At 40.0% G+C, this 11213-nt stretch overlaps 1 pseudogene; it reads left to right on the top strand.

The window, feature by feature from the left end:
* Nucleotides 1-1426: 1426 nt before the first annotated feature.
* Nucleotides 1427-1975, top strand: LOC133758615 (large ribosomal subunit protein bL35m-like; annotated as a pseudogene).
* Nucleotides 1976-11213: the final 9238 nt, after the last annotated feature.

The following is an 11213-nucleotide window of genomic DNA, read 5'->3' on the forward strand; positions in this document are numbered from 1 at the left end:
CTATGTATATTATAAACCACTCTGTCCCTTTTATTTTTTAGGATAGACATATATTTCTCTGATAAAAATAAAACTTTAATGACTTTAAAAAGAAAGTTTTTAAATAAATTTTTAAAGCTTTAATATTGTAAGAGTCTTTTCCTGAGAAACCCAGTAAAGGTGACTTTAAATGGGCCTCATTCATCTAAGCTAGCAGCTCAGAACACTACCAGAGAGGGTGATGCCCCTGGGTACTTGGTCTTTTTACTAGAACTTCAAATGCCCAAAGAAGATAAAATAAACTTGACATATCCCTTAGCACAGTGTGTTCACAACTGAGAAAAAAGAAGCTGCCTGTAAGGTAATGAGAGAAGATGTCCCACCGTGAAAACACTTCTCAACAAAGGACACTGAGAGAGAAAGATTAACACCGGAATTTTCCCATCAGTGTGAATAAAAACAAAGGAAAAAAGAAATCAGGGGATGCAAAGAGTAAGACTGTATTGTCGATTGTGCTACAACTGAAGTTGATATGCAAACACCAAAAATGGAAGCAATCCTTTGGGCTTTAATTCCATAAAGCCTAAAGGAGGCTACAAATTCACATTAGTAGTTGGTTTTGGCAAATAGACAAGCTCTAATGCCAAACATTGAGTTGGCATTCAGGTTTGCCAAAGGAAAGAGAAGAAAAAATGATTTAGAGTTCAAGGACCCAGACGCAAGTCCATGTTGGCTGCTTACTAGCAATGGGACACTGGCTAAGTCATGTAACTTTTCTATAACTTAGTTTCCTTGTCTATGTCTCTATTTCTTAATCTCTAGTAGAGATGCTATAACTAGTACTGAAACAGTATTTTTATACTTTGCGTTTCTGTGTGGGCACAAACTGATGAGGTCTTTACTAATTACATACTGAAGTGATCTTCTGTATATAAAGAGAATTGGAAATGAAAAAAAACAACCTGGTGTTAAAACGGAAATGGCATAGAAAATTAATTAATTTGAAAAAAAAATTATGTAGGATCTCTGTCTTTAATGTGCTGTACATTGCTATTTAATGCTATAATTAGTAATCCAATGTAGTTTTTTCACTTTATGTTGCTATATGGGCAAAATGTTGGAATCTTTACCTAATATATACTAAACTGATCTTCTGTATACAAAGAGAATTGAAAATGAATCTTTACATGAATGGAAGGGGAAAGGGAGCGGGAAAGGGGAGGGTTGCGGGCGGGAGGGAAGTTATGGGAGGGGGGAAGCCATTGTAACCCATAAGCTATACTTTGGAAATTTATATTCATTAAATAAAAGTTTAATAAAAAAAAGATAATAAATACCAATGATAACCAAAGCAGCAAAAACAATTTAACAACCATCCCAACCTATCTTCTATTTTTATTCTAAAGATAATGTAGGATGTATACCTTAGACTTGTTAAAAGGGCAAGATGGCAGTCTTTTCCTTTGCCAGTGCCATGATAGCAACTTCAGGAATCTTACAATGCCTGAATATTTTGGCATCTTCAGCCTATTGAAACTGTGCCAATAATGCTTGTCTTATTTCTTCAATGTCTACCAGACATTTCAGTCATATTCAGCCACCAGTGGCTTCTTCTGCTCCCAGACTTAACACATCTGTCAAAAGCCTTATGTGTGGGCATTCTACAAACATACTCAATAGAATGATGCCCTTTCTTCCAAATATCCTGAAGCTCCCAGTCAGAACTGTCACAGACTCTAGTTCACAATGGCAAGAGAAAGACTGAAAGCTGTCATTGACAGGTTTCCTCAACTTCACTCTGGCCTTTAGCTAAGGAGAAAGGCTAGTTGCAAAGAAAAATGTGACTACAAGAAAAAGACACTTGAGGGTATCTGTGTTCTGAAATAAAACCCAGAGGAAACCCTAAGATAAAATGACTGCTTTCAGAAAGAGGCAAAACTACTATGCCAATGATGCCTATCAGAAGTACTACGATCATACAAACCTCAAAATGTAGGTCAGAAGTTCTACGGGTCCCGAGTCATTGCTTATGTCTATTTGGATACATGTTTCTGCAAAAATGAATAAGTAAAACACTTGATGTTTTTATGAAACCAAATGCTACATAAACTAACAATACCAGTGTTAAACCTCTGAGAGTTTTAACACAATGAATTAAATATTCCCAGATTTGATCAAAAGAAAAGAAAACTTGTCAAATGTTATAAAACTCTGGGGCCAGAGCTGTGGCGTAGCAGGTAAAGTTTCTGCCTTGCAGTGTGCCGGCATCCCATATGGGCACCAGTTCAAGACCCGGCTGCTCCACTTCTGGTCCAGGTCTCTGCTATGGCCTAGGAAAGCAGTAGAAGATGGCCCAAGTCCTTGGGCCCCTGTGCCCACGTGGGAGACCCCGAAGAGGCTCCTGGCTTCGGATCAGCACAGCTCCAGCCGTTGTGGCCAATTGGGGAGTGAACCAGCAGATAGAAGACTTATCTTTCTCTCTGCCTCTCCTTCTCTCTCTGTATAACTCTGACTTTCAATAAATGAATAAATAAATCATTTTTTAAAATGTTATGAAACTCTCATCTATAACAATTACTCATCCAGGAGAAACTTTCCTTTTCCTGAACCTTTGTTGACTACTATGCTTCCATTCCTACCAGGAGCCTAAACAAATGTTGGTGGGGAAGTGAAGGAGGTCATGACAGCAGCTTATCAGCATCCACTAGGAAATCTCAACCTGAATTTTGCTGCTCCTATCTGTTGGATACAATGATAATTACAAAGAAAAATAAATAATATAACCAATTCACTATAGCATGGAAAACCTTATAACCGAGAAATCATTTTTTATGTATCTTTGAGAAGTTTATAATTTTAGTGGTGGGCGGGCAATTTTAAGAATGAAATCTAGGTCGGAGCCACGGCTCACTAGGTTATTCCTCCACCTGCGGGGCCTGCACCCCAAGTTCTAGGCCCGGTTGGGGTGCCGGATTCTGTCCTGGCTGTCCCTCTTCCATTCCAGCTCTCTGCTGTGGCACAGGAAGGCAGTGGAGGATGACCCAGGTCCTTGGGCCCTGCATCCGCATGGGAGACCAGGAAGAAGCACCTGGCTCCTGGCTTTGGATAGACGCAGTGCCAGTCGTGGCGGCCAATTGGGGAGTGAACCAACGGAAGGAAGACCTTTCTCTCTGTCTCTCTCTCACTGTCTAGCTCTCCCTGTAGTAGTAGTAGTAGTAGTAGTAGTAGTAGTAGTAGTAGTAGTAGTAGAAGAAGAAGAAGAAGAAGAAGAAGAATGAAATCTATTACAGAGAAGGAAGAAATAGATGAGACTGAAATAACTTATATAACATGTATCTGGGAATAGATTTTTGAAAGAAACATTATAACTACTAATTTTTAGTTTTATGTTTATTCCGCAACAATAAAATATACAGTCTATTATTTCTAGAAAGCATGTGCCATCAGCAGAACACTAGGAACACAATTCATATAAAGAAATGGGCTCCAGGGGCTGGCGTTGTGGTACAGCAGGTTAATGCCCTGCCCTGGGGCGCCAGCATCCCATATGGGCACCAGTTCGAGTCCTGGCTGCTTCACTTCTGATTCAGCTCTCTGCTATGGCCTGGGAAAGCAGTAGAAGATGGCCTAAGTTCTTGGGCTGCTGCACCTGCGTTGGAGACCCGGAGGAAGCTCCTGGCTCCTGGCTTCGGATCGGCGCAGCTCCAGCTGTTGAGGCCAATTGGGAAGTGAATCAGCGGATGGAAGACCTCGCTATCTTTCTCTCTGCCTCTCCTTCTCTCTCTGTATAACTCTTTCTAATAAATAAATAAATCTTAAAAAAAAAAAAGAAAAGAAATGGGCTCCAAGTAGAGGGCTGGTATTCCTATGACCTGAGGAACTGGGTGAGTCAAGAAGAAAACTGTGAGTCCAATTTAGATGTTTCAGTTTAACGGTGAAGATAGAGAAAGCTTGCTACAGGAAGAAATAATTTCCACTATCTCAATGATACAACATAATGAAGTTTTATTTCTCATGTAAAACTTGCTGTCAGTCCAGCTGAACTTCCAAGGCTCTGTGTGCTCTCCAGTGGCTCTACAATCAGGCTGCTTGGATCTTGTGAATCCTTGAGAGACAGGACAAGGCAACAGATAGCCACTGACTTTTGCTTAGACAATTCAATGCCTTGGCCTAAAATAATCCAAACCACCTCCCCTCATAACACCTTTATCCTAACTAGCCTGGCCCCAACTAAAGGAAGCTGTGATGGGTACTTTCTAGGTGTCTGGAAGGACAGAAGAACCAGATAAGAGCAAATACTAGTAAAATGTAAATGACCAGACACCATTCCTGACTGCTTTGAGTATAAGTTATTCTCTATCATTAACTATACTGTTAAGTTAATGAAGTAACTAGAAATAAATGGCAAAACATATGACAGAAATAACGAGATTCTGGCGAAAGACCCAAGGAAGAGCCTGGACCAGAAAATTCAATGAATTAAGAGAATCTTGCATTATGAAGATATACTATGTTTTGTAGATAGGACTATAATCAATGCAGAAAGATAAAATATTCCCAAAGTCATGCTGCTTTGCCCCTTATCACCACCTTGAAGGAATTCATTCTTCCATAAGCTCCTGAAAACTAAGGGAGCTTGTTGTTTTGAGCATTCGCTCAGCTCCTCAATCCCATCAACAAGGACTGAGCCCTCCTAAAGGGAGTAAGAACCCATCACTTAAGAGTAATAAAAACAAAAAGTAAACATGGACAAAATGGGAAGTTGAAAGGGATGAAAAAGGGCCCGGCACCGTGGCTCACTTGGCTAATCCTCCGCCTGCGGTGCCAGCATCCCATATGGGCACCGGGTTCTAGTCCCAGTTGCTCCTCTTCCAGTCCAGCTCTCTGCTGTGGCCCAGGAGGGCAGTGGAGGATGGCCCAAGTTCTTGGGTCCCCGCACCCACGTGGGAGACCAGGAGGAGGTGCCTGGCTCCTGGCTTCAGATTGGCACAGTGCACCGGCCATAGCAACCATTTGGGGGGTGAACCAATGGAAGGAAGACCTCTCTCTCTCTCTCTCTCTCTCTCTCTCTCTCTGTAACTCTACCTGTCAAATAAATAGATAAACAAATCTTTAATAAAAAAAGAAAGGGATGAAAAGGTAACTTTCAAGAAGACAAAACAGGGTAAAAAGATTAAACTTCACTAAAAAAGATGAAAATGAACTAGAGTTTGTAGAACAGAATCATTTTCAACCACAATACTTGTTATATCTTAACAACTGCCTCTAGGCTCCAGTATAGGACTCTCTAGATGACATTACAAAGAAGAAATATAAATAATTTAGGTAACCACACTTTTTTGTGGGCATTTGTTTTTGCATGTATGCCCAGAAGTATATGCAATTTGGGTAGCTGCTAAAGGAGAAATCAGAGGGTTGGGGGGGTGTTTATAGGGTATTTTCTGTGTTCTGTTTGTAAATGTTGCAATTATGTACTGGTAGGTTTTACAGTAGCTTTTGATTCAAGATAATGTATTTATACTGATATCAGTAGCCTTTTGAGCTATAAGGATATACAAAAAAAAAAAAAAAGATTTTAGACTACACTACTAAACTCCCTCTAACTTCAGGCTGAAATGTATTCCCCTCATGTTTGGTTTTTAACATTTTATGCAAAGGCACAAATTTCCTTTTTTTAAAAGTCCGTCCTTTATACATATTAAAAAAAGACACATTAGTAGAAGCAGACTTCTTCAGTAATAGAGAACTATTTCCCTCACGTCCAGAAGGCCCATTTCTTACCCACCAAGAGAAAATTCCACTGCCTGTAATGGAAGACTCATGAAATTTGATTTTAAGAACAGCAGCAGTCTCATGAAACTCAAAGTGTTCAGGATGACAGGCCTGCTGCATTCAACTCCTTCTTTTTTTATATTTGATAGGAAAGCAAAGGTTACAAATCAGCTACTACCATATTCTGCCTTCTAGCTTCTATCTTTATAAGCAAGGTAGTTACTAGACCTTCAACAAGCTTAAATATCCTTACCAGTAAATTAAGACCAATGAATATGTTGTTGTCTGTGTACTCACACATTAACAAAAATCTATTAATGCCATGGTTTAAGACTACCTAAACAAGCATGTTTACAACTGTCAGCAGCTTCCCTTTCCTCTAAGTCAACACACTATGACTTCAAAATGAAATCCCAAGGGTTTTGGTGTAATAGTGAAGCCTTACAAGACCTTTTGACACCTTCTTCAGAAGTGCAGGGCCCTACAAGAGTGCAGCAAACAGTTTGTAAGTTTGTCCAAGAACAAATACAAAGTCTGGGTGCCAACAGACACCTAGACTGGAGAAGGGGCAAAGCCACTGAGCCCTGGGTGCACACAGCACTTCAAGGAATCCCCAGTCCTCTATATTTAAAAAAAGGAACACATAGACCTGAACTAAACTCAGGAGGCCAAGATGAGCCTCTCTTCACATACACTGTATTTGGCACTTATTTTCTCGTGCTACTTTTTTCTTCTATTTTCCTATGATCAAATATGGCTTACCAAGGGCTTCCCTGCCCAATTCCCTAACACAGATTACCTTTCTGGGTTTCTATAGATTCTGCCATGTTAGAATTCAAACAATGTAAAGCACATTCCAGTTCTCTTATGTCAGCCTCTGTTCATCCTTGAACCCAGCTGGAATCACAAACAAGTTATAACTGTCAATTAAAGGACTGGCGTTACTAAAAAACTACAAACCTATTACTATATTTAGCAAGAACCCATTAACAAATAAACTCAAGCCTGACAGATTATTTCCTTTATAAAAATTACCTTATTGCCGGCGCCGCGGCTCACTAGGCTAATCCTCCACCTTGTGGCACCGGCACACCGGGTTCTAGTCCCGGTCGGGGCACCGATCCTGTCCCGGTTGCCCCTCTTCCAGGCCAGCTCTCTGCTGTGGCCAGGGAGTGCAGTGGAGGATGGCCCAAGTGCTTGGGCCCTGCACCCCATGGGAGACCAGGAGAAGCTCCTGGCTCCTGGCTTCTGATCAGTGCAGTGCACTGGCCGTGGCAGCCATTGGAGAGTGAACCAACCAACGGCAAAAGGAAGACCTTTCTCTCTGTCTCTCTCTCACTGTCCACTCTGCCTGTCAAAAAATAAAAAATAAAAATAAAAATAAAATAAATAAAAAAAAACACATCCCAAACAAAAAAAAATTACCTTATTAACTGTTAGCAATATATTAATTGTTAGCAATATATGTGGTAGGCACTGAGCATTTTCTGAAGGAAGATTTAGCATAATTTGACAACCTAAACTAAAAGAATTTTACTAAGCTGTTTATATGCTATTATTGGTAAAAACTCATCAGTCAGTAAATAAACATATTATCAAAATTAATAACCTGAAATAAAATTATAATTATATCTTGTGTAAATGTTTCTTTCAGGCCAGCACTTTGACATAGTAAGTTAAGCCCCCACCTGCAGCGCCAGCATCTCTTATGGGTGCCAGTTCATATCTTGGCCATTCCTTTTTCAATCCAGCTCTCTGTTAATTGTCTGGAAAGGCAGTAGAAGATGGTGTAAGTGCTTGGGCCCCTGTACCTGCATGGGAGACTCAGAAAAAGCCCCTGGCTCCTGGTTTCATTTTGGCCCAGCTATAACCACTGCAGCCATTTGGGGACTGAACCAGCAGATGGAAGACCTTTCTCTCTGTCTCTCCCTCTCTCTCTTTTTGTAACTCTACCTCTTGAATAAATAAAAATAAATCTAAATAAATAAATGCTTTCTTTTTCATAACTGGGTATTTTCAGTTAATAGAATTTTTTTTTAATTCTATACCTTGTTACTCTATAGAAAATTCCTTCTTTATTCTCTATATGGATTTGTTCATCCAGTCTCAAAGAATTTCCTACAGGTATCATTAGTGTTCCTCCATTATTGCTTATAAGACATACCAGTATCATCTTTGGCATTTACTTACTTCATCCATTCGGTCAACACTTGTCAAACACTTCTTTGTTCTGAATACTGGGAATCTTCCCTGAACAATAACAGTCACTTCCTAACTTGTCCATCAAGGGTTACCTTGATTCTTCCAAGCTATTTCCTATAATGAAGCCTGAGGCAGAGACTTCCCAGAGCTCTTAGGACAAAGACCAAAATGCTTCACTTGGTCACAGACTTCTTCATTCCCAGGACTCTACCAATCCTTCCAGCACCATTTATATATGCATGGTCTCTCACTTCCTATATTTCAATCACCATGATGCTCTTACAAATTCTCTTACTTGCTCTGGCGGCAAGATGGCGGAATAGGAAGGGAGCACATTGATATTCTTCGGCAAGACACACAGGTTAATAAAAGTGGAGATACTGCAGGGTCAAGGAAGAGTAGGGGAAGAAACAGCAGAGGAAACTCTTCCAGAACTAGTGATTCACAGTGGACCTGCGTGGAGAGCGTGGGAGCCCAAGTTCAGGACACCAGCGGCAGACTCAACGCACCAGCGCTGGAACGCAAGGTGAGCCGAACCGCAATAGCCCGAGACACCAGCGGGCAAGCGGAAAGAGGAGACTAGAGGGAACGAGGCTTGACACTCCGTGGGGAAAAGTTCACCAGGCTAACTAGAAGAGAGAGAGGAAAAAAAAAAAAAGTGACCGATACGGACACGAGTTTCTCTCTCTCCACTCACCCCTCAAAGGCGAGCAAGACAAAGAGCAGGCGCCATTTTGGACGTACGTCATAAGCAGGGCGACCTCAGGTCTGCACCGGACCTGAGCCTAGCAGAAAAACCTGACTCTGGGGGGAGGGGTGAAATAACAGGAGATTAGCATCTAACTTGGCAATCCAGTGGGACACTGCGGGAGAATTGGAGCCCACACCCAGGGCAGCAGAGAATCCCTGTGTGGTCCTTGGGAAAGAGCTTCCAATCTCTGGCTCCTGTGGGTATATCATTCGCCTGCTAACTACCTCCAATTACGTTCAGCTGTGCGGAATTACTTCCCTTTTGAATCAAAAAAAGAAAGAAAGAGAGATTTACCATGCCTAACCTGGGAGTGTCATCTTTGACACACCCTCAACCCTGAGGAACCAAACACAGCTCTCAGTCCACACTCATCTCAAGCCTCTAAGGCTCCACCGAAAGCAGACAGTCCACTTAATATAGAGCCATAGTGTAACAAGAAAAAACACCACAGTGAAGAAACCAAATATCTCCAACATGCCAAACAACAAACGCAAAAACCGAGGTAACAAGAACAAGGAAGACACTATGATGCCCCCAAATGAAAAAGACACCCCAATTCAAGATTATGAAGATGATGAGATCGAAGAAATGCAAGAAGCAGATCTCAAAAAATTGATAAGAACATTAAGAAGTTCTCAAAAACAAATTCTTGAACTACAGAAATCCCTAATGGACAAGATAGAAAATCTCTCTCGTGAAACTGAAATATTAAGGAGGAATCAAAATGAAATGAAACAACTAGTAGAACATGAAACTGTGATAGTGACAAAAAACCACAATGAAATGAAGAACTCAATAGATCAAATGACAAACACATTAGAGAGCCTTAAAAACAGAATGGGTGAAGCAGAAGAGAGAATATCAGACTTAGAAGACAGAGAACAGGAAAGGAAACAGGCAAACCAAAGAAAAGAAGAAGAAATTAGAAATCTAAAAAATATTGTCGGGAATCTACAGGATACTATTAAAAAAACCAACATTAGGGTTCTAGGAGTTCCTGAAGGCATGGAGAGGGAGAAAGGATTAGAAGGCATTTTCAGTGAGATACTAGCAGAAAATTTCCCAGGTTTGGAGAAGGACAGAGGCATCTTAGCACAGGAAGCTTATAGAACCCCTAATAAACATGACCAAAAGAGATCCTCACCACGACACGTTGTAATCAAACTCACCACAGTGAAACATAAAGAAAAGATTCTAAAATGTGCAAGAGAGAAACGTCAGATTACTCTCAGAGGATCTCCAATTGGACTCACAGCAGACTTCTCAGCAGAAACCCTACAAGCTAGAAGGGAATGGCGAGACATAGCCCAGGTACTAAGAGAGAAAAACTGCCAGCCCAGAATATTATATCCTGCAAAGCTCTCATTTGTGAATGAAGGTGAAATTAAGACTTTTCATAGCAAACAGAAACTGAAAGAATTTGTTGCCACTCATCCTGCCCTGCAAAAGATGCTTAAAGATGTGTTACACACAGAAACACAAAAACATGGTCACCAATATGAAAGAAGGTAAAGGAAGGAAACCTCACAGCAAAAGATCACAGGAAGCTCAATTTCTCTTTGACATAGAATTAAACTCTGATGCTCTGTTAGAGCAATGTGTTAAAGTAATCTAAAAACAAAAAGCAATTCAAATCAATTGGCAATCTACAAAAAGAGTTAAAGATTTTAATAGCTATTATTAAAATTGCTATATTTGTCTTTATGCTATGTTATATGTGTGTACATATTGTATGTCCACATAGGAAATTTTATTAAGAGTTTTATTTTAAATGGCTTATAGATAAGATTGTCCATAAATTTAAGCTGCTAAAATCAATCAAAGATACATTTTAATTTGTGTGACCTGAATCTGTGTATCATATGTTTTAAACTTGTTGGTAGAAAGAAACTAAAAACATTTTATATGGTTGTGCTTAAGTTTACTGGTTAAACAAACTACACCATCTTAGATATTTAAGAGGTGTTTTCAAATACATGATTCTTAAAATTTATAGAAGGCATTGGACCTTCTGGTAAATGTTTTCTTAAGTTGTTATCTAATGGTTGAAACGGTTTGCTAAGTATTCATGTAATATTGCTATTGTCAGCAAGCGATCTAGGACTTGCTCCCTCATTTCTCTATTCTAAGCCCAACTTGTTCTTTCATTTCTCTATTCTCTTCAAGGTAGGAAACTAATTCTATTATGAAGGAATCTGTAGGACCCACAATTTAATCTTTAGACCTTATAAAAGAGATGGCTAACATTTTTCTGTAATAGCATAGCCAAAATAAGAACTTAAATAATAATCTCATAGCTAGATTCACTTCGCCATCAGCGAAGTATACAGTAAGTAGAAAAAACCTCCCTTTCAGACCAAAGGGAAAGAAAGTTTTAAAGTGAGAATATAATTTTCCTCATGGGCATTGTCTACCTTAGAAAAACTACTACAGAACATGCCTGTGACTATAGACCTGTAGTTCAGGCCACCGAAGATTAGAGATGGGACTTGGGCACTCCCTTGACTTG

Source organism: Lepus europaeus, chromosome 4 (assembly GCF_033115175.1).
Source record: "Lepus europaeus isolate LE1 chromosome 4, mLepTim1.pri, whole genome shotgun sequence".
Taxonomy (NCBI): domain Eukaryota; kingdom Metazoa; phylum Chordata; class Mammalia; order Lagomorpha; family Leporidae; genus Lepus; species Lepus europaeus.